The sequence below is a fragment of the Lolium perenne genome, chromosome 4, assembly GCF_019359855.2.
Source record: "Lolium perenne isolate Kyuss_39 chromosome 4, Kyuss_2.0, whole genome shotgun sequence".
Lineage (NCBI taxonomy): Eukaryota > Viridiplantae > Streptophyta > Magnoliopsida > Poales > Poaceae > Lolium > Lolium perenne.
Window position 1 is genome coordinate 286,841,022 of NC_067247.2, and position 22,187 is coordinate 286,863,208.

At 45.3% G+C, this 22,187-nt stretch overlaps 1 long non-coding RNA gene across 2 annotated transcripts; it reads left to right on the forward strand.

Annotated features, from left to right (window-relative positions):
• Positions 1-4: 4 nt before the first annotated feature.
• On the forward strand, positions 5-3,350 carry LOC127295664 (uncharacterized). Of its 2 annotated transcripts, XR_011743680.1 has the most exons (4): positions 5-697; positions 790-1,061; positions 1,712-1,796; positions 3,122-3,350. It is a non-coding gene; the product is annotated as an uncharacterized lncRNA (long non-coding RNA). The 2 variants fall into 2 exon arrangements; XR_007848003.2 differs by lacking the exon at positions 3,122-3,350 and having other exon boundaries at positions 11-697; positions 1,712-2,015.
• Positions 3,351-22,187: the final 18,837 nt, after the last annotated feature.

Consider the following 22,187-nt stretch of genomic DNA (forward strand, 5'->3'; position numbering starts at 1 on the left):
TCCTTATACCCACTCTCTGTTCAAAATGTTTAAACTTTGTGTTGGTTTCAAATTAATTTACAAACAGTTTTCTAAAAGCAAACAAAGGAGAAAAACCCCAAAATCTAACCTACCTTCCCGGGCTTCCCCTCTCTCTGTTTTCCCTCTGGCCCGAACCAACCCCAGTCCACCTCCCTTCCTTCTGGCCCATCTTTTCTCTCCACCGCAGGCCCAAGCAGCTCGGCACCCATCTTGGCCCGTACCCCTTCGGCCCTCCCCCACCTTCTTTTTCCTCGTCCTCGCTGGAAAGCGACCGAGCACGCATGGCGCGTGAGGCCGTGGTCCTCACCACCGCACCGACGCCACCACCTGCTCCCTCCCCTCTCCTTATCTCTTCCAGGACCACCGCACCTCACTTTCCTCCTCCCCCAAGTTTCCTCTCCTCCCCTTCTTCTTCCTCTGCAAGCAAACGGGAGAACCCCCCCACGGCAACCACCTCTCCGCCTTGGCGCCGCTGCTCCGGCCACCCCCTTCCCCGTCCGAGCACACCACCAGATGCATCTCGATCTCCTCTACCACCTCCTGCAAGGAATCGAGCCGCGGAGCCCTGCACGCGACGCCATCGTCTCCGAAGTCTGCCACGGCTACCGGCGAAAATCTTCAATTCCGACGACCACCCTCCTCCTCTGCTCTCGCCGTCGACGCCTTGAGCTCCAGGGTGAGTCCACGCACCTCCTAGACATCATCTTCACCCCTTTTTGCTTCCGTTTTCCGCCCTTTTCACCGTGAGTCCGGCCACCACCGCCGCAGGACCTCGTCGCCGGTCGCCTTCCGGTGATCCCCAAGACGGCGCGCCACCACCTTCAGGTTCGCCTTGGCGAGACGCGCCGAACGCCTCCACTCGCGCTTCCGGGTACCCCCTGCAACGCCCGCCCGTGCGACGCCGCCCCGCGGTGACCGCGCCTCCCTGGAACGCTGCCGGCATCGAGCAGTTGATGTGCAGCCGCTCAAGATCTGCCACGCTGGCGCCAGCTCAGCACCGCGGGCCCCTCCTGTCAGCGACCTGGGCTAACCCCCCTCCGGTGAGAATCCCCACCAGATCCAGATCCAAACCATCTTTGCATCCGGCCCCCTGCTTCTTTTCCTCTCTCAACCCGCAGCCCTCCCCCTGATGCTTTTCTTAAAAACCCCCTGGCCCTTAAACAAACCAACCCGGGGTCCTCCTCTGGCCGGATTTTGTTTTCGGGTCCTTTTCTAATTAAAATAAATCCTGTTTCTCTATTTTAACTAATAAAAACTATCCTGTTAATAACTTTTAATTGGTAACTCGAAATTAAAAGTGTTGTATATGAATTTTGATCAGAAAAATGCAAGGATAATGAATATGCCATTCGTATGCCTGTTTGCATCTCGCATCATGTCACGCGTTGATAGTTATGCATATTCACCTTACATATATGCGGGGTATTTGGGAATTGCCGTATATGGTTTCCCCGCTCCGTTTAATATTGGAAGTAGCTCACCCTTGCCATGTCGTGCCATGCTAATCAACAATTAAATTTGCCGGTAGAAAATGCAACTTCAACTCTAATTTGTTTGTCCGGGGTTCGACTCCGATTAATATGGATAAGTTGCATCGCATCATCTTTGCCATGTCATGCATATCATCTTGATCATGCTGGATCTTGTTTATCCGTAGTAGTAAGACTTGCATACGCTGTGTGTGTTCCAGCATTTGCTTCTTCCCGGATAGGATCGCGAAGTGGTGTGGTGAGATACGACAAGTTCTCCCGATGTCCCTCGGCAAGCTTTAACAGGCAAGCATTTTCCCCTATACTTCTGCCCCTGCAGAAGTCGCTCACCTATTTTATTTTGCCTTCTTCCTCATGCTAGCTTTAAGTTGCGTTCTTGTCACGTGTCCCTTCCACTTGTTACCTCAAGCAGCCTATATTGCCTCCACCAACCACCTATGGCTATTGTTTGGTTTCGGGTCTGCCTTGCGAGTCGTAGTGCATGCTAGTGCTGTTTATATCTCGTTACCGAGCATCGCGATCTTATCGGGTTATACGTTGGGGAACATGACACATGGTTTATGGATATATCTGTTGTGGATATCATGGTTACTTGTTAATAGTTGTTAGCGGAGACATCGGTGGGTCAGTTGCTCGTTTTATGACGGCTCACTTGTGTTTCCTAAATATCTTAGGACCCCGAGTTCTTGTTATCTGTTCCGAGACTGAGCGCTCTAACCACACGTGGGTATGTTTCTGGGTCTCCCCTCGACCACTGCCGGAATCTACAGCTTTGTCCAGTGGCCACAACTAGTTCGCAATGTTTTACCATTTGTTGTTTGCGTGCATGCCAGCCTGTTACTTATTTACTTTGGGAAGCCCCTGGGTGCCTTGTATCCCTTGTTTCTGGTATGCACGTATAGGTCGCGGAGCCGCTGCGAAGTGGTTTATCGCCCCAGTGAGTGTTTAAACCACCTAGTACGCTGTCGCAAACAGCTAGGTCCGCTTCGGAGATACGGCCGGACTTCGATTCGGGTTCAACTTGGTTAGGTGGCTTCCTGGACATTGTTGTCGTGAAGGAGAGTGCGAGTCGTGATATCCACCTGTCGCAAGTGGGTTGATCGTGCGTGTGGGCACATTTGGGCACCCCTGCAGGGTAAAATCTTATCGATAAGCCGCGTCCGCGGTTATGGACGACTTGGAGCTGTATGACTCGACCATAGACAACTTACACCTGTTGTTCCAATCATAATAACTTGTGTAGTAAGTTAGCACAACTCTAATAATAAATGGTTAAAACTTGTCAACAGTGTGAGTGCCTTTGCCAGTACTTCTTGGCGAAGGGGGAACACATCGGCTGTGTTATGTTTGCAGAGTATAGAACTGTTAGTTATGCGCTCTCTCACCTTCTCTGATAGACGACAGTTGTAGAATGTCTCTATAGGTTTTTAGTGCTTGCGCGCTGCCGCTTAACCCCACCATATTGCCTATGACGTTCCTCTTGCGTCCTCTAAGTCCCCTGCGTGCCTCAAGTACAAAGGACGACTGGTTGACGAATGCTTATACGTCTTGAAGTCTTGTTAAGTACGAACCCGTACTTATTGCTGCTTCTACGGGATATAACCGGGCAGGTATGAAGATCGATACGATGAAGAACGACGCTAGCGAGGTTACCCTTCCGGCTTGGCCTGGGCAGGGTTATGGACGCCACTGGTTATCTTCAGGACTCTTAGTCCAAATTTGTATCTTGTCCGTACTCGGATGTATTTGATCTTCTGTATGATTTGGATCTTTGTATTGTATATTTGTATCTTGACTCGTTGGAGTCGTTGTTGTAATATATCTGTATCTTGTGGGCTCTATTGTAATCCTGTTGTAATGTTACCTCTCGTGATTGATTCCACCCGCATCGCGTGCATGCTTCGGCGTGTACGGGGCGCTTGGTGGTGCGTCTCCTAAATCGATATCGTGCGGATTTCGGCGGGTTCGCTGGGATCCTCATGGTACCGGTTTTGGGGCGTCACAGTTGGCCTGTGGACTAGAGAGTCCTTGTATCTTACGCTTCCGCTATGTTGAACTATGAACTTGTGTTTGTTCGTTGATCAATAGATCAACTATTCGTGTAATATGGATCATGTGATTCCAAATTTGTAAGACTTATGGTTTGTAATGAATGATGACTGTGATACTTAACTATTATGCCTCGCAACAACAATATTCCTGGGATTGCGATGTATGACATAATAGGCATTCGGACTTAAAAATCCGGGTGTTGACACTAAGTCACAGTCTGGGTACGTGTTTATATTGAATGGTGCTGCAGTAAGCTGGGCAAGCTCGAAGCAGTGCACGGTGGCGAAGTCTTCAACAGAATCAGAGTACATAGTGGCTTCAGAGGCTTCATCAGAAGCGGTATGGATGAAGAGGTTCATTGTAGAGCTCGGTGTGGTTCCTAGTGCATTGGACCCATTAATCATATACTGTGATAACATGGGTGCCATCGCCAATGCACAAGAGCCAAGGTCACACAAGAGGCTGAAGCATATCAAGCTGCGTTACCACTCGATTCGCGAGTACATCGAAGATGGAGAAGTAAAGATTTGCAAAGTACACACTGATCTGAATGTAGCAGATCCATTGACTAAAGCTCTCCCTAGGGCAAAGCATGACCAACACCAGAATGCCATGGGTGTTAGGTATATTACAATGTAATCTAGATTATTGACTCTAGTGCAAGTGGGAGACTGAAGGAGATATGCCCTAGAGGCAATAATAAAGTGGTTATTATTTATATCTTTATGTTTATGATAAATGTTTATATATCATGCTATAATTGTATTAACCGAAACATTAGTACATGTGTGATATGTAGACAACAAGAAGTCCCTAGTATGCCTCTTAAACTAGCTTGTTGATTAATGGATGATTAGTTTCATAATCATGAACATTGGATGTTATTAATAACAAGGTTATATCATTATATGAATGATGTAATGGACACACCCAATTAAGCGTAGCATAAGATCTCGTCATTAAGTTATTTGCTATAAGCTTTCGATACATAGTTACCTAGTCCTTATGACCATGAGATCATGTAAATCACTTATACCGGAAAGGTACTTTGATTACATCAAACGCCACTGCGTAAATGGGTGGTTATAAAGGTGGGATTAAGTATCCGGAAAGTATGAGTTGAGGCATATGGATCAACAGTGGGATTTGTCCATCCCGATGACGGATAGATATACTCTGGGCCCTCTCGGTGGAATGTCGTCTAATGTCTTGCAAGCATATGAATAAGTTCATAAGAGACCACATACCACGGTACGAGTAAAGAGTACTTGTCAGGAGACGAGGTTGAACAAGGTATAGAGTGATACCGAAGATCAAACCTCGGACAAGTAAAATATCACGTGACAAAGGGAATTGGTATCGTATGTGAATGGTTCTTTCGATCACTAAAATCATCGTTGAATATGTGGGAGCCATTATGGATCTCCAGATCCCGCTATTGGTTATTGGTCGGAGTGAGTACTCAACCATGTCCGCATAGTTCACGAACCGTAGGGTGACACACTTAAAGTTGGATGTTGAAATGGTAGAACTTGAATATGGAATGGAGTTCGAATATTTGTTCGGAGTCCCGGATGAGATCCCGGACATCACGAGGAGTTCCGGAATGGTCCAGAGAATAAGATTCATATATAGGATATCATTTTATGTGAATTAAAATGACGCGGAAGGTTCTATGGAAGGTTCTAGAAGGTTCTAGAAAAGTCCGGAAGAAACCACCAAGGAAGGTGGAGTCCATGGGACTCCACCTCCATGGCCGGCCAACCCTAGTGGGGGAGGAGTCCCAAGTGGACTCCCCCTTAGGGGGCCGGCCACCCCCCCATATGGGAGGTGGAACTCCCACCTCTAGTGGGAGTCCTAGCTTGGGTAGGTTTCCCCACCATATGGAAGGTTTTTGGTTCGGGTCTTATTCGAAGACTTGGAGACCAACACTTGGGGTTCCACCTATATAATGAGGGGCCAAGGGGAGGGGGCCGGCCACCCAAGAACCACAAGGTGGCCGCACCCCTATAGTGGCCGGCGCCCCCTCTCCCCAAACCCTAGCGGCCTCTCTCCTCCACCACATCCCGCACGCTTAGCGAAGCTCCGCCGGACCTCTCCACCACCACCGACACCACGCCGTCGTGCTGTCGGATTCAAGAGGAGCTACTACTTCCGCTGTCCGCTGGAACGGGGAGGTGGACGTCGTCTTCATCAACAACCGAATGTGTGACCGAGTACGGAGGTGCTGCCCGTTCGTGGCGCCGAAAGCGATCGTGATCAAGATCTTCTACGTGCTTTTGCAAGCGGCAAGTGAACTTCTACCGCAGCAACAAGAGCCTACTCTTGTAGTCTTTGGAATCTCTTCAAGGGTGAGACTCGATAAACCCCTCGTTGCTACCGTCTTCTAGATTGCATCTTGGCTTGGATTGCGTGTTCACGGTAGGAAAATTTTTGTTTTCTATGCTACGTTATCTTACAGCTACGACAAGCGGGCGTTCGCTACCGTCCGAGCAGTCGTCTGCACCACCGCGGCCAGTCACTCGTAGCCGCACCGGCCACTCTCGGCCCAAGGTCTGGACCGATGGGTCCGTTGCCTGGCTGACGGCATGTTCCGCTCATGGCATCGCCGATCCGTCCTCTGAGCCGACTTCTCATCATGATGCTATGCGCATACCGCACTGGCGTGAGGCGATGGAGACTGAGTATCAGGCCCTCCTTCGTAATGAGACCTGTCGGCTGGTTCCTCCTCGTCCTGGTATCAATGTCATTGACTCTAAGTGGGTCTTTAAGATCAAGCGTCACTCTGACGGGTCTATTGAGCGCTACAAAGCGCGCCTGGTTTCCAAGGGATTCAAACAGCTCTATGGACTGGACTACGAAGACACTTTCAGTCCTGTCATTAAGCCCACTACTATTCGACTTCTGCTCTCTCTTGCAGTCACGCGTGGTTGGCATCTTCGGCAACTTGATGTTCAGAATGCGTTCCTCCATGGTGTTCTTGAGGAGGAGGTCTACATGCGTCAGCCGCCTGGGTTTGTTAATTCTGCTCATCCTCAGCATCTCTGTCGTTTGATCAAAGCTCTCTATGGGCTTAAACAGGCGCCCCGTGCCTGGCATGCTCGCCTTGGGAGTGTTCTTCGGGCTCATGGCTTTGTTCCTTCCAGCGCCGACACCTCCCTCTTTATTCTTCGTCGTCCGGATATCACCATGTATCTCTTGGTCTATGTCGATGACATCATTGTGGTGAGTTCTTCGCCTTCTACTGTTGGTCGTCTTGTTCATGGTTTACAGTCTGAATTTGCGGTGAAGGATTTGGGCTCTCTTCGCTTCTTTCTTGGGATCGAGGTTTCTGATGTCTCTCAGGGCCTAGCTCTTACTCAGAAGAAGTATGCTCTTGATATTCTTCGCCGTGCTGGCATGCTTGAGTGCAAGTCAGCCTCTACTCCTATGACTCTGACTGACTGTCTGTCTGCTGCTGATGGGGATCTCTTGACTTCCGATGAGGCTACTACCTATCGCAGCATTGTTGGTGATTTGCAGTATTTACTGGTGTAAGGGTATATTGCCCCTATGTGTGGTTTTGGTAATTAATGACAACCCCTATGGACTAATGTTTTCATTGAGTTTATATGAAGGAATATTCCATAGGTACTACTTGTACTCCATGTGTTGGATTCAAGTATGGATGCCATGAAGATAAAGGTATACCTTGTGTATTGGCATCAAGATCATCGGTATGAAGATATATATTTGATATGATCAAGAAGAAGAAATGAAGATGGAGTTCTTATATGGAACTCAATATTAGCCATGCTCTATCTTATGAGAGTATGAGAAGATACAAGATTAAGTTGGGCAAGTTCAAGATGAGCATCTCAAGTGGATAACATGCTTGAAGCTTGCCGTCTATTTGGTGATAATGGACTTGTGAAGATGTGCATCAATGGAGCTTTCCCATCATAGTGTATGGGGGAGCATTTGTGAGTCTTCACGAAGCAACATTGATCAAGTGAGGCATTCCGGCTTGAGTGAAGCTTGAAGAGTTATCATCAAGATCAAGCGGGATGCGCAAGGCAAAGGTATGGCCTTGCTAGGTTTTCCTTTTACCGGTCTCAAGGTGGATGTTGGGAGACCGGATTATAGGATAGATAGCCGCACTATTAAGAGGGGCTTTCGGTTGAGTAACTTGATCACATCGTCTTAGGGAGCTCAATCCTTTGCATATTTTGCATATCCTTATTGCTTCTTGGTGTTTCTCTGTGTGAGGTTCTTGAGCTTGTTGCTAGCTTTACAACAAGCCCAAGTTCATCGAAAACGGAATCCGCATGCATCTTCTATTGCGTTTTCGAGTTTGGACGTCTTCACCGTCTCTTGACGGTGGGAGACTCCCTCTCTAAAATCATCTAAAAATGTTCTGTGAGGAGTCTCCATATTCGTCGTTATCTTTCCAACAAAATTGGTTTCATGCGAATCGGAGTTCGGGAGCATTAGTTATTAAAGAAAAAGAAAAAGGGGAAAAGAATAAAAGGAAAAAGAAAAAGAAGGGGCCAGCCGACCGGCCGGTCTGACCGGACCGGCCACCGGCCCACCCGGTCCGACCGGGCTGCCGACCGGACGCCTCAGCGCCAAATCCGGTCGGCCGGCCTGGCAGCCGGCTGGGCCGTTTTTTTCTGCCCGTTTTTTATGCGTTTTTCACCCTGTTTTCTCGCCAACGGTTATTTCTTCCTCCCCCACTATAAATACCTTTCTCCCACCTTGAGACTTCTACTCCTTCCATTTTCTCTCACCTCCATTGTTGCATTTGAAGAAGTTGCTCTCTCTCTTGTTCCCCCCCATGATTCTTGCTCATTCTAGAGGGATCTAAGAGAGGAGATCTAGATCTACACTTCCACCAAACCATTTCTTCTCTAAGTGAGCGAATCTCTTGGGATCTAGATCTTGGAGTCTTTGGTTGACTTTCCCCCTTGTTCTTCCTCTCCAATCATATCCTAGCATTCGTTGCTTTGGTGGGATTTGAGTGTGAAGGACTTGAACACCTCCGGTGTTCTTGCTTTGCATCATTGCATAGTGTTGAGCTCTCCACCACGATTTGTTCGAGTGAGAGACCGTGAGCTTGTTACTCTTGGAGGGTGACCTCCTAGTTGGCTTGGTTGGTGTCCCGGTGATCTCTTCGTGGAAGATTGTGAAGGGGCCCGGGCTTCTCCTCCGTGGAGCTTGTGAAGTGGTTGTGGAGCTTGCCATCTCCGGAGCGGAGGAAAAGCTAACCATAAGGAAAGGGCCATTATCCTTCGTGGGTGTGGTTCGGAGAATAGGGTGAGCCTTCGTGGCGCGGGGGATCCTTCGTGGGACCTCCACTCCTCCAAACGTGACGTACCTTCTTGCAAAGGAAGGGAACACGGGAATACATCCTCGTCTCCGCGTGCCTCGGTTATTTCTATACCCGAGCTCTCTTTCCTTATGATAGCCATCGTGCTTGAAGTACATATATCTTGCTATCACTTGTGCTACATATATCTTGTGCCTATCTTGCTTAGCTCTAGTTGCTATTGTTACACTTAGTTGAGCTTAGCATATTTAGGGTTTGTGCTTGTAAACTAAACGATAGTTTAATTCCGCATTATTACAAGACAAATCCGTAAGAGTTTTTAATTGCCTATTCACCCCCCCCCCCCCTCTAGGCGACATCTCGATCTTTCAACTGGTCACACGGCCTGATATCTCGTTTGCAGTTAACAAAGTGTGTCAGTATATGCACACTCCTTGTCAACCTCACTGGTCTGCTGTGAAGCGTATTCTTCGTTATATCAGCTCCACCATCTCACATGGGATTCATCTTCGGCGCTCTTCTTCTAGTCTATTGTGTGCTTTCTCTGACGCAGACTGGGCTGGGGACTCTGATGACAGGCGATCCACGGGGGGACATGCCATCTTCTATGGGCCTAACTTGATCGCCTAGAGTGCTCGGAAACAAGCTACAGTGTCACGTTCTAGTACGGAGTCTGAGTACAAGGCTCTTGCTAATGCCACTGCTGAGTTGATTTGGATACAATTGTTGCTTCAGGAGCTGGGAGTACCACAGGCTCGTCCACCGATTCTATGGTGTGACAATATTGGAGCTACGTACTTGTCATCTAATCCTGTGTTTCATGCTCGGACTAAGCATATTGAGGTTGACCATCATTTTGTGCGAGAGAGAGTTGCACAGAAGCTTCTACATATCAAGTTCATCTCGTCTAAAGATCAACTTGCGGACCTCTTCACCAAGCCATTGCCTTTGCCACAGTTCTCGGCCTGCCGGCGCAATCTCAGCCTTCTTGATACGGCTAAGATTGAGGGAGGGTGTTAGACAATGTATTTACATATATGTCCCTGTATTGTAATCTGATGTAATCTCTTCAATCTATAAATATACAACACCAGCCACGTACGTTTGCTACGTTGTGCTAATTCTCTCCAACCTTTCCATACTAGGGTTAGGTTTTACAGTGTCCCACGTCTTTTATTGTGTTTTTTCCTTTCGGAAAGGTAGAGCGCCGTTGGGACCCTGCATGGATTTTCCACTAGTAGAAAACATGCCTTTCATTCAGCACCTCTGAGAGCATTAGTCCCGGTTTTAAAACGACCCAGGACCAGTAGGGGGCAGGTTCGACCGGCGTGGGGCGACGCCACCCTCTAGTTCCGATTCGTTTGAGGTCTTTGTTCTCGGTTTGTAATACAAAAACCGGGACTAAAGAGACTGTAGCAAGGCATGGCAGGCCATATCAGGCCTCGAAACCCTCTAATCCCGGTTTGCCTTAGACAAACAAAACAGTTGCTATATGGCGGCACTTCCGTCGGTTGCTATCTCGGGATATCTTTTACTTGTGGATTTCAGTTTGATTCATGTTCTTTTCTTCTGAAGAATCATATACATAGGCGGGTTAGACGAGAGGGGATATTCCGCAACTAGTTGCGCCCGCACCCCATTTTTGTTCTGACATTTCCAAGTTACCAAAAAATGCAAACTAAAATTCTAGACATACATTCTATTGTACCTTGTTCATTTGTGAAATTTCATCCAAAAATATATCAAAATGTGGCCTACACAAAAAGAACAAATGATCTGTTTACGTACGTCTTCTCTTTTTTACACAGGTCGCATTTTGACATATTTTTGGATGAAACTTCACAGATGCACAAGACACAACACAATGTATGTCTAGAATTTTAGTTTGCATTTTTTGGAAACTTGGAAGTGTCACAACAAAAAATGGGGTGCGGGCGCAACTAGTTGCAAATGAGAGTTTCCCGGGTTACGAGGGTTACAAGGGATGGTCACAAGTCACAGCCGAGAGTTCTACAACTCTCCATGCTCCAGGTGCCCCTTTGTCAACGACGTAACACAAGTACTAACACTGTCCTTGTGCTAGTTTCTGTTTTACAAAAAGGCTATTTGTTCCGCTGCTGTTATAGATATGCACGCACGCCATGACCGACGGCGACGGTTCGCCCTGCTTAGCGTTCGTACAAGGTAGTAATTATCACCTTGTTTTACAGCACGAACCGGCAAACCCTAGCCTGCGACCTCACATCGGAACAGTGCATGTCAAGCGGGGCGTCTCCCTCGTGGCTGGCGTGCCCGTCTGCGCTCGTGTCGTGATATCACTCTCGGACACTAGAGCTCTCTGGAAATATTTCAAATGCCAACTTCGTTCTGTTGCTGCATTCGTCAAACGCGGTGACGTTTTCTTTATTTCAGGTGACGTTGATCTCACTAGACTGCTTCCGTGACAAATTAACACTAAACTAAAAGCTCGCACGGCTCCAATCAGTACAATATTTTTGGTTAGACAAGACGTACCCTCTTTGTATGCCCCAGCCATTGCAGAGAGGCACAAAAGTCACCGTAGATCAGTGCCGTTTTGCACCGATCGGGTGATGTAACGCACTGCCTTATGCTAACTTTTTTCCTTTAGTTTTCAGATTGTGAGATGAAGAAGGTTTTCAGTCGACGTGCTGCTACTAGGACCGCCTGCCTTGTAAGTATTGGAAATAGGTAGACAGCGACGCTTGTACCCTTGCCCGTCCAACAGAAGAAGAGCGGCATGCCATGGGGAAATGCACTTTGGCTCACAGGAGCATATGCTTCCATTATGTGGATCCACATTTTAAAGTGTTAAAAAAATTTAAACTAAATTTTTTACATATACATCTACATATTTTATGTTGGTACACAAGTTTTCAAAAGAAAAAATATTTTTCTGTGGCTCATGTAAAAAAGACAAATTTTGATGCTGTAACACGACTACGTACAGGACATTTTTTTGTCTTTTTTGTACACACCACACAAAATGTTGTTTTTCTACAAAAACTTGTGAACGAACATAGGATGTCACGATGTATACCAACAAATTTATGTCAGATTTTTTGACATTTTTAAAATTATTTTTTTATTATTTTCTATAATGGATGCATATGCACGCGTGTGCCAAAACGCCACCTCTCATGCCATGATTATTTGTTGTGCCAAGGTTATTTAGGGCTCTAACTGTATGCCGTTTCAGCAGCATGTGAGTGGTAACATCGAATGGCCGCTACAGTCAGCTTTAATAAGAATCTGCCAATAATAGAAGCTATGCGATGGATATTTAGTACATGCCATTTCAGAGCACAACCTATGGTTTTTTCCTCAAGCGTTGATAATTTAGCAAAATTGTACAAATATAAGCATAATTCATTACTTAATCATTTGTCATATGGGATACGCGCCAAGTCACGGCGTATTATGTGCTTCAAATTCTACAAGTACAATATTAAGTGGCATATGTAGATCTAAATGTCCATTCATTCACCATGCGTGGAGTAACAACTTATCATATCTTCAACACTTCAACATTCATATAGATAATAATACATGTAAGTCGGCCGAGCATCCATTTATCAATGGACGACATGAGACACCGCAACAAGCCACATAACCTAACGTATGAGAAAAATACGACTCAAACAAAAAAGACAAAAAACTTGTGGGAATGTATGCAAAGGTTATAGTTTCGACAAGCTTGCCATGAAAACAAATATAGTGATAGAAACATACTGATCCGTACACTTGACTTGAAAACTATCATGTTTTGATTATCGATTTTTTGGAATCGTGCAAATGCCACACTGGTTTCCTCGTCTAGTTGGCCAAGAGATACTATGAACACCCAAAAATGCTGCGTGTGGAATTAACCTAGGTATATGGGTATGCACTTAATTTGGAAGAGGAGATTGCGTGTGCAGCATTTTGGTGTGTAGAGGTCCGGGGTTTTATTCTTATTTAAAAAAACTTAATTCTAAGGAGCTGTGGCTCTGGAAGACTGTCGTGTTATGTTGGCTATGGGCTTTGATGCTTGGGTGCCAAAGCTATTGTCTATGCTGGGCGCGATCTTGGGATGAGTGAGCGATGTCAGAGCGACAGCTCCACAAGAAGGGAAAACCAGTACTCTGAAATGCTTAGTCGCCTCGGACACACACACTCCATGTTTTAACGTAAATACTCCAGAGCGTCTATGCCGCCACCCAAGCATTCGCCGCTCGCTTCAATCGTGAGCAAACCTTCATAAATAGGACACGGTGTCCTGGGTTCTAAAGAGTAGAATACGACCAGAGATAATGAGCATATTGTAAGTAGCTTGCATATTGAAATAATTTCTAGCATTGAAAATCTTGTCATTTTCACATACCTACAGCGACCATAATAAGGCAACTCCCCCCCTCCCCCCATCAGAATCCTATCACTATGATCTATGTTGTTACCAAAGATATTGGCTACTGAAAGACGGCATGTACGACAAGTTATTTTTATATGGCCAGTCATTCAAATTCAAATAGTTTATATAACCATTTACCAAAAGGAGTGAGGTGTACTTGACCTCAAGGTCTTGAATTCCAAGTCCCCCTTCCATGATCTTTCATTCGTCACACTGCATTTTATTTAGCCAGTCTATATTTCTTTTTCACTATATCCTTGCCAGAAGAACCTAGATCTAAAGTAATCCTAGTGTTGGGTTATTCGTTTCAACATTTGGAAGAAAGATAGCATGTACACCACCATGCATGTTGTTGAGTACCGAGTTAATGAGAACTAAGCAATGTCGGACTGCATCCGCAACTTGCTCCAAGTTATTCGCGTGATGTATCATGATGGCCAACATATCAACCAGAATTTTATATAATATTAAGAATAATGGATCACCTTGAGCTTAATCATTTCTTTGTTTGGAAGCAGTGGCCATCTTTATCATTGACTTTGATGGCTACGCTACCACCAATGACGAAGTTAGGGACCAAAGCACACCTTCATTTGTAAGGCTTGTCGAATAAACGCCATTTAACTTTATCGTAGGCTTTTGTAAAATCTTATTTTAAATATTACACCATTTGGTGTATACTTCTACTGAGATCTTCAATTGTAGGAGTATTTTCCCTCTGTCATATGAGAATTGTACGAACCGGTGTTCCCAGATAAATACCACGTCCGAAATCTTATTTTTTTTAAACAAGTACAAACATAAAAGGTTACAAATACGTATATGCACTCATCCTACAAATGAACGCTACACTCAACCGCTGTGAGCACTTCCTAGACTGAGTCTAACAAAATGGATCTGATGAATCGTGAGATTGACAAAATTTTGTATCACGAAAACAGTCCCTGAAAGAATATTACCCCTCTGTCCCACCAAAACAATCTCAACTTTATCAAAATTTAGATGTATTTTGGTGAGACGGAAGGAGTACCACGTCCCAAATCGGATCATCCTAGGTATCTGTCAATATAAGTGTGGTAAAAAGCAAGTCAAAACACATAGTAGGTTATTACTCCTTTTCATTTGGTGGACCGTGACGGCGTGACCGATCTAGGTGGGCAGGCTCGTCTGCGGAGGGTACAATACCCGTCTCACTGTCCAGCCATTACACGCAGTAACGCAGACGTCGCTGCTGGGTACGATACGGAGGGACCGATCGAAGCGCTCGATCTGTGAGGCCACCTCGATCGAGCTACAAGAGCTCAGTGCCCGGAACACGTACAGCGACGTCGAGAAATATGCAATCAAAAGCCATGACGCTCACTCACAGCGCATGCACTTTTCTACTTTTTCCGGTTGAAAATAATGGTCCCAAAATATGGATGTATCTATTTTCAGACAATTACTTTAAATCAGAGGGAGTAACTACATTTCCCTAATTAAATCAGTTTTCAAAGTCTTTTTTAGTATTAATTTAAATTATAATTATGCTCTAGTTTAGTTTAGAAATTTGGTAACACTCATTTTAAGTTATCTAAGTTGGGTTCTATGCAGTATCCACACAAAAATTGAAATATCAATCATTTTAAGGAATCTAGGTTGAATTCCCTATGCCGCTAATTTTGATCACATTATGGAAAATGTAAGAAATAAAATTATAAGAAAAATGTAAAACTAACGCAAAGAGTTATGTTACGAAAAAGTGAGCCTAGCTTATTTGGTTAGAGCATCTCTAACAAATGCCCTATAATAGAGATCAACCGTTTTTTAGGGCACCAGAGGGCAAAAAACAGTCTTCAACATGTGCCCAAAAATAAGGCTACCCCAAATTTCGTGTGGACCAGTGCCATATCCAGGAAACATCGCGCGGGAGGGCCAACCGCCACTCCTATCCCCGCGCCGTGCCGCCTCCTCGCTCAATTCGCCTCCCGCCGGCGACCTCCGCGCTATGGACAACAACGAGGCCACTCCGCCGACCTTCTCCACCCCTCCGACCGCTGATCCCCGCCCATCCCAATCTCCGCCCACCGGCGCAGCCGCGTCCGCCGCGACCATCGTCGCGGGAAACCCTAAGGCGCCACCGAGCCGGCGCCTCGACTTCGCGCCTCCCCATCCAAACGCCGGTGTCGGTGCTTCGACCGCAACTGGAGGGCGCGTGAAAAGCACCAGCGGCAAGTGAGGGCCGGCCACGGCCACCGTGGCGGAGAACCCGAAGAAGTAAAAGAAGGGGGGCATACGGGCCCCATCCAAAGCCGGTGGCCGACGGTGCCTCCTCTGCCGTTGTCGCTTCCGTGGTGCAGGAGCAGGAAGTTGTTCCTCCATCGGCGTCGACCCCAAAACCAGCTGCCTCCAACGTGTTCGACGAAATGACACAAGGGTAATTTTTCCTTTCAATTTTTTTTCATTGTTTCTTTGCAAGGTTGTTTAAGTATTGTGATCCTATGCATTGTAGACTTGATGATGAGGAATTTTTGAACACTATGAATGTTTCGTCCCATTCATATGCGGCCTCGACTCCATCCCAAGAATATGAGCAAACCGAGTGTGAAGATGTTCTTGACAATGATGATGAGAGTTTTGTGCTGAGGGTAAGAGCAGCAAACTACATCATGGCGAAGGACAAGCTAATTTGTGCGACATGGAAGAAGGTTGGGATGGATGCGGTGGTGGGGATGGAGCAACCAAAGGAAGCATATTGGGCTCATATGTGGGAGTATTTTTCTTCTAGGAACAAGAGTGGGAATGAGAGGAATGCAGGTTATGTTCGTCATCGTTGGCAAACCATCAACACCGATTGCACTAAGTGGTCGGCATGTTTGGATCAAGTGAGGAAGTTGAACAAAAGTGGCATCAATAGTGATGACTTTGTGAGTTTATCTTATATGAACTACTTTTCTCTAGCTCAATACTTAATCATTGCGTACTTGGTCATTACTTACTCATTGCATTTGTTCTCATTTGTAGAACACCATTGCCCAAAAATTGTTCAAAGAGAAGATCAAGAAGGGCCCAAATGGCCGACTCATTAAGGATAGGCCTGGGAAAGCTTTCACATTGCATCACGCATATGAGGAGCTTGAGAATGATGAGAAGTGGAAGTCGCGTGATTTTCTTGAGGTTCCCAAGAAGAAGGCCTCGGTGGGTGATGACAACATTGTTGATGATGGATATGAGGCATCTAGCAGTGAGGATGGCAAGAGAAGCAGCACTCCCAACTCCATTGCTAGGTTCAAGAGGCTAGAGGTAAGGAAGATGGCCAAAGAGAAGGCCAAGAAGAAGCTAGGTGTTGATGTCATCAAAGATTCATTGGATGCAATGATGAAGCATCGAAAAGATATGAATGAAGAAATAAAGATGATGAGGGTGAATGAGATGGAGGAACTCAAGTGGCTGAGGAGAGGAAGGCGTTGGCCGATGAGAGGAGTTCGGTGGCCGATGAGAGGAGGGCGGCAGCCGAGGAGGTCTTGGCTGCGACTGAGAGTAGGAATGTGTCCCTTGAGGAGAAAAAACTTGATATTGAGGAACAAAAGCTTGCTATGGAGGAAAAAAAAAGCTTGCCGGGGAGAATGAGCAAAAGTTCATGTTCCATGGACATGGAAAAAATGAGTGAGAAGCAAAGGCAATAAGTTGAGATGATGAGGGACCAGTTGTTAGACAAGAAACAAATGGTCTACATGAACACCATGCGTAGCATGGGAGGTGGCATGGAAGGTGGTGCTGGTGCCATGGGAGGCGGCTATGGAGGCATGGGTACGGTGGCGGTTTCGCCGCCATGGGTGGCATGGGTGGAGCCATGGGAGGTGCCATGGGAGGTGCCATGGGTGGCATGGGTGGGTACATGGCACCACCTATGTGCAACATTGGACCTCCAATGGGCAACATGGGTGATGACAGGGCTGATGCTTCAACCACTACACCTCATGATTATGGAGCCACAGAGGAGATCCAAGTGAGCAATCCCGAGGATGCCAACAATGGCAACGATTTATGAACTATGTTCTATTGTAGTTGGAACTAATTTGACGCTTTGAACTATGTCGTCGTATTGAACTATGTGTCGTCTGTGTGAACCTATGATATCATTTGCACTATGGTATGCTATGGATTGAAGTTAATTCGTATGTGATCTGTTTGCAATGTTTGGTTCATATTTTAGTTCATATACATGTGTTTTATCTCTCAATTATGCAATGTTTTGCGGTAGCGGTGCCTAAAATAGGGCAGCTGTTGGAGGAGAGTCAAAACCAGATGCCCTATAATAGAGCATCTAGAAAAGCCAAAATAGTTTAGGACACCTAAAAAGCCAAAATAGGTGCCGTAAATTTGTATTTTGCTGCCCTAAGATAGGGCATCTATTAGAGATCTCTTAGGGAAGTAGATGTACAACCTAGCCACCTAGGTTCAAGTCCCAATGGACGCATATTTGGGTTCTTATTATTAAAAAGTTAGGTTCTTATTATTGAAAAAAATCTTTAGGGGCTTATCCTACTATATTCCTTTCAAAAAAGAGATTCATGTTATGTGACCTAGTTGTAAGGAAAAATATATAAAACTTGAGCTATGCCATTTATTTCCAAAAAGTATTCTAAAAACATCTATCATATCTTACTTATTATGACTTTCAAGCCAAATGAACAAGGAGATGGCCAATTCCACAAATCCCTTCATGATAGCGTGCCCCAATTTTGCACATTGGTGAATCTTGTTATGGTAATTTTTTTTGGTAAATATGGTTTCCAACTTTCCAACTTTCATCACAATTTTTTAATCATTTTATTAGTGCTAAATGGGGTATATTTTTTGAAGCGATTGTTGGCCCCATGGAGAAAGGTGTAGCCACGGATCGCATTGAAGCAAGCCCGCCCGCATGCCCCGGAAAGAAACCTTCATGTGTGGGTATTCAGCCAGAGTACAACCATACCTGGAACGGGCCTCGGGGGAGTGTAGCGTTGTCTTCCCGTTGTAGGCCTAAGGCACTTGACCCCATTGACATGCTAGGACCTGACTGGTCAAAAAGAGGCATCTACGATGAAGCCACCTAGTTAGCTAGGCCTTCGATTTTACCACACACCCATCACAATAGAGCTCACAAGCCACGTTGCATCCATACACTAGTCTCAGAGCAACTGTCTATGCAATACTATGTGATGTCCCCTTACCATTATAAAAGGAGGCCCAAGATGCGTACAGGAAAAAAGGGAAGGAACTAGCTGATCCTTCACTGGGAACAATCTTTGTAACCAGCTCATCACCGCCATAGTTGCAGGACATATGAATTTGCACAATACAACCTGAACATGGGTAAATAACCAGTGTCTCTCTGTGTGATTGTGTTCGTCGTGTTCATTGATCGAGCTTGACACGCTCTGCGCCCGTAGCCAAACTCAAAAGTGGAGTGCTAATCCCCGGTGTCAAAATCCAGGGTAGGACATCTGGCGCCAGGTAGGGGGCGCATTCACAACAATCCCCGTTAGCACTTGTGCCTCTATGATTTTGTTTGAGTAGTGACTTGTTCTTGGCAATTGTGGGATAAGTTGTTGATGGTTGCATATAAGTATTTGTTATCTTCTATGATGATCTCTTGTACTGATATATGAGTGCACACATATTTTAGGGAATGCAATGAAGTTTTCACTGTTGCATCATGATAGGAGGAGGGACGGATGGAAATTGATAGAAATCATTTCCCAAGTCTTAGACATTATGTTATATTAATTAATGGTTAATCAACAGAGGGTAGAACTATAGAGACCATCAAACTTACAACGGTGGTTATAATTTATTTCGTAATAATCCCTTTGTTTTCTCATACATATGGCCTTAGGATCAATCACTAGTGGTGTATTTGTTCATATCTATGGCTGCACTTATGTATGGATCCTCTCTAGAAGAAACACCAAAAAGACTATCAAGTGAGCTTCACTAATTGTGACAACCACACAAATGAAACAAAAATATGTCTGAACAATTACTCCCTTGAGTTACTTCACCTTACTCCACTTCACCTCACAACATTTACTTTACTTGCACTAGTTTTACTTCCTACAATTATTTTTAGCACTTTACAGTTTTCTAGTTCCTAGTAGAAACCACTTTACACGAACTCCAATCCATTGCTTTGCACAAAGGGAAATTAAGTGGGTTATAGAGCTTTGGAGAATAGATAGTTTACCTTCAACTCCTTGTTGGTTCAAGACTCAAATACTTCTCGAATTGTGTTACGGTGATCCCTGCACTTGGGGGTTATCACCTGTTGCTGTCGTGACTATGGTAGTTGTAGCCGCAGGTTTGTAGGATGTGCCATGAACACATTAGTAGGCGTGTCAGTCCCGCGAGACACTGAGTCACCGAACTAGTGTTTTGACTAGCAATCAAGCATGAGGGAAGATCGCCCTGTCATTGTGGTCGCCTGATACGTCTCCGACGTATCGATAATTTCTTATGTTCCATGCCACATTATTGATGATATCTACATGTTTTATGCATACTTTATGTCATATTTATGCATTTTCCGGCACTAACCTATTAACGAGATGCCGAAGAGCCAGTTGCTGTTTTCTGCTGTTTTTGGTTTCAGAAATCCTAATAAGGAAATATTCTCGGAATTGGACGAAATCAACGCCCAGGGGCCTATTTTGCCACGAAGCTTCCAGAAGACCGAAGGAGAGACGAAGTGGGGCCACGGGGCGCTGCCACACTAGGGCGGCGCGGCCCAAGGGGGGCCCACGTGGCCCTAGCGTGTGGGGCCCCCGTGACTCTCCCGACTCTGCCCTTCCGCCTACTTAAAGCCTCCGTCGCGAAACCCCCAGTACCGAGAGCCACGATACGGAAAACCTTCCAGAGACGCCGCCGCCGCCAATCCCATCTCGGGGGATTCAGGAGATCGCCTCCGGCACCCTGCCGGAGAGGGGAGTCATCTCCCGGAGGACTCTACACCGCCATGGTCGCCTCCGGAGTGATGAGTGAGTAGTTCACCCCTGGACTATGGGTCCATAGCAGTAGCTAGATGGTTGTCTTCTCCTAATTATGCTTCGTTGTCGGGTCTTGTGAGCTGCCTAACATGATCAAGATCATCTATCTGTAATGCTATATGTTGTGTTTGTTGGGATCCGATGGATAGAGAATACTATGTTATGTTGATTATCAATCTATTATCTATGTGTTGTTTATGATTTTGCATGCTCTCCGTTATTAGTAGAGGCTCTGGCCAAGTTTTTGCTAGTAACTCCAAGAGAGAGTATTTATGCTCGATAGTGGGTTCATGCCTCCATTAAATCTGTGACAGTGACAGAAAGTTCTAAGGTTGTGGATGTGCTGTTGCCACTAGGGATAAAACATTGATGCTATGTCCGAGGATGTAGTTATTGATTACATTACGCACCATACTTAATGCAATTGTCTGTTGTTTTCAACTTAATACTAGAAGGGGTTCGGATGATAACCTGAAGGTGGACTTTTTAGGCATAGATGCATGCTGGATAGCGGTCTATGTACTTTGTCGTAATGCCCAATTAAATCTCACTATACTCATCATATCATGTATGTGCATTGTCATGCCCTCTCTATTTGTCAATTGCCCAACTGTAATTTGTTCACCCAACATGCTATTTATCTTATGGGAGAGACACCACTAGTGAACTGTGGACCCCGGTCCTATTCTTTACATCGAATACAATCTACTGCAATACTTGTTTTACTGTTTTCTACAAACAATCATCATCCACACTATACATCTAATCCTTTGTTACAGCAAGCCGGTGAGATTGACAACCTCACTGTTACGTTGGGGCAAAGTACTTTGGTTGTGTTGTGCAGGTTCCACGTTGGCGCCGAAATCCCTGGTGTTGCGCCGCACTACATCTCGCCGCCATCAACCTTCAACGTGCTTCTTGGCTCCTACTGGTTCGATAAACCTTGGTTTCTTACTGAGGGAAAACTTGCCGCTGTACGCATCACACCTTCCTCTTGGGGTTCCCAACGGACGCATGCAGTACGTGTATCAAGCAGATTTTCTGGCGCCGTTGCCGGGGAGATCAAGACACGCTGCAAGGGGAGTCTCCACATCCCAATCTCTTTACTTTGCTTTTGTCTTGCTTTATTTTATTTACTATTTTGTTTGCTGCATTATATCAAAACACAAAAAAAATTAGTTGCTAGTTTTACTTTACTTGCTATCTTGTTTGCTACATTAAAAACACAAAAAAAATTAGTTACTTGCATTTACTTTATCTAGTTTGCTTTACTTACTATTGCTAAAATGGGTACTCCTGAAAATACTAAGTTGTGTGACTTCACAACCACAAATAATAATGATTTCTTATGCACACCTATTGCTCCACCTGCTACTACAGCAGAATTCTTTGAAATTAAACCTGCTTTACTAAATCTTGTTATGAGAGAGCAATTCTCTGGAGTTAGTTCTGATGATGCTGCTGCACATCTCAATAATTTTTTTGAATTATGTGAAATGGAAAAGTATAAGGATGTAGATGGTGACATTATAAAATTAAAATTGTTTCCTTTCTCATTAAGAGGAAGAGCTAAAGATTGGTTGCTATCTCTGCCTAAGAATAGTATTGATTCATGGACTAAATGCAAGGATGCTTTTATTGGTAGATATTATCCCCCTGCTAAAATTATATCTTTGAGAAGTAGCATAATGGATTTTAAAAAATTGGATAATGAGCATGTTGCACAAGCATGGGAAAGAATGAAATCTTTGGTTAAAAATTGCCCAACCCATGGACTGACTACTTGGATGATCATCCAAACCTTTTATGCAGGACTGAACTTTTCTTCGCGGAACTTATTGGATTCAGCTGCTGGAGGTACCTTTATGTACTCTTGGTGAAGCAACAAAGCTTCTTGA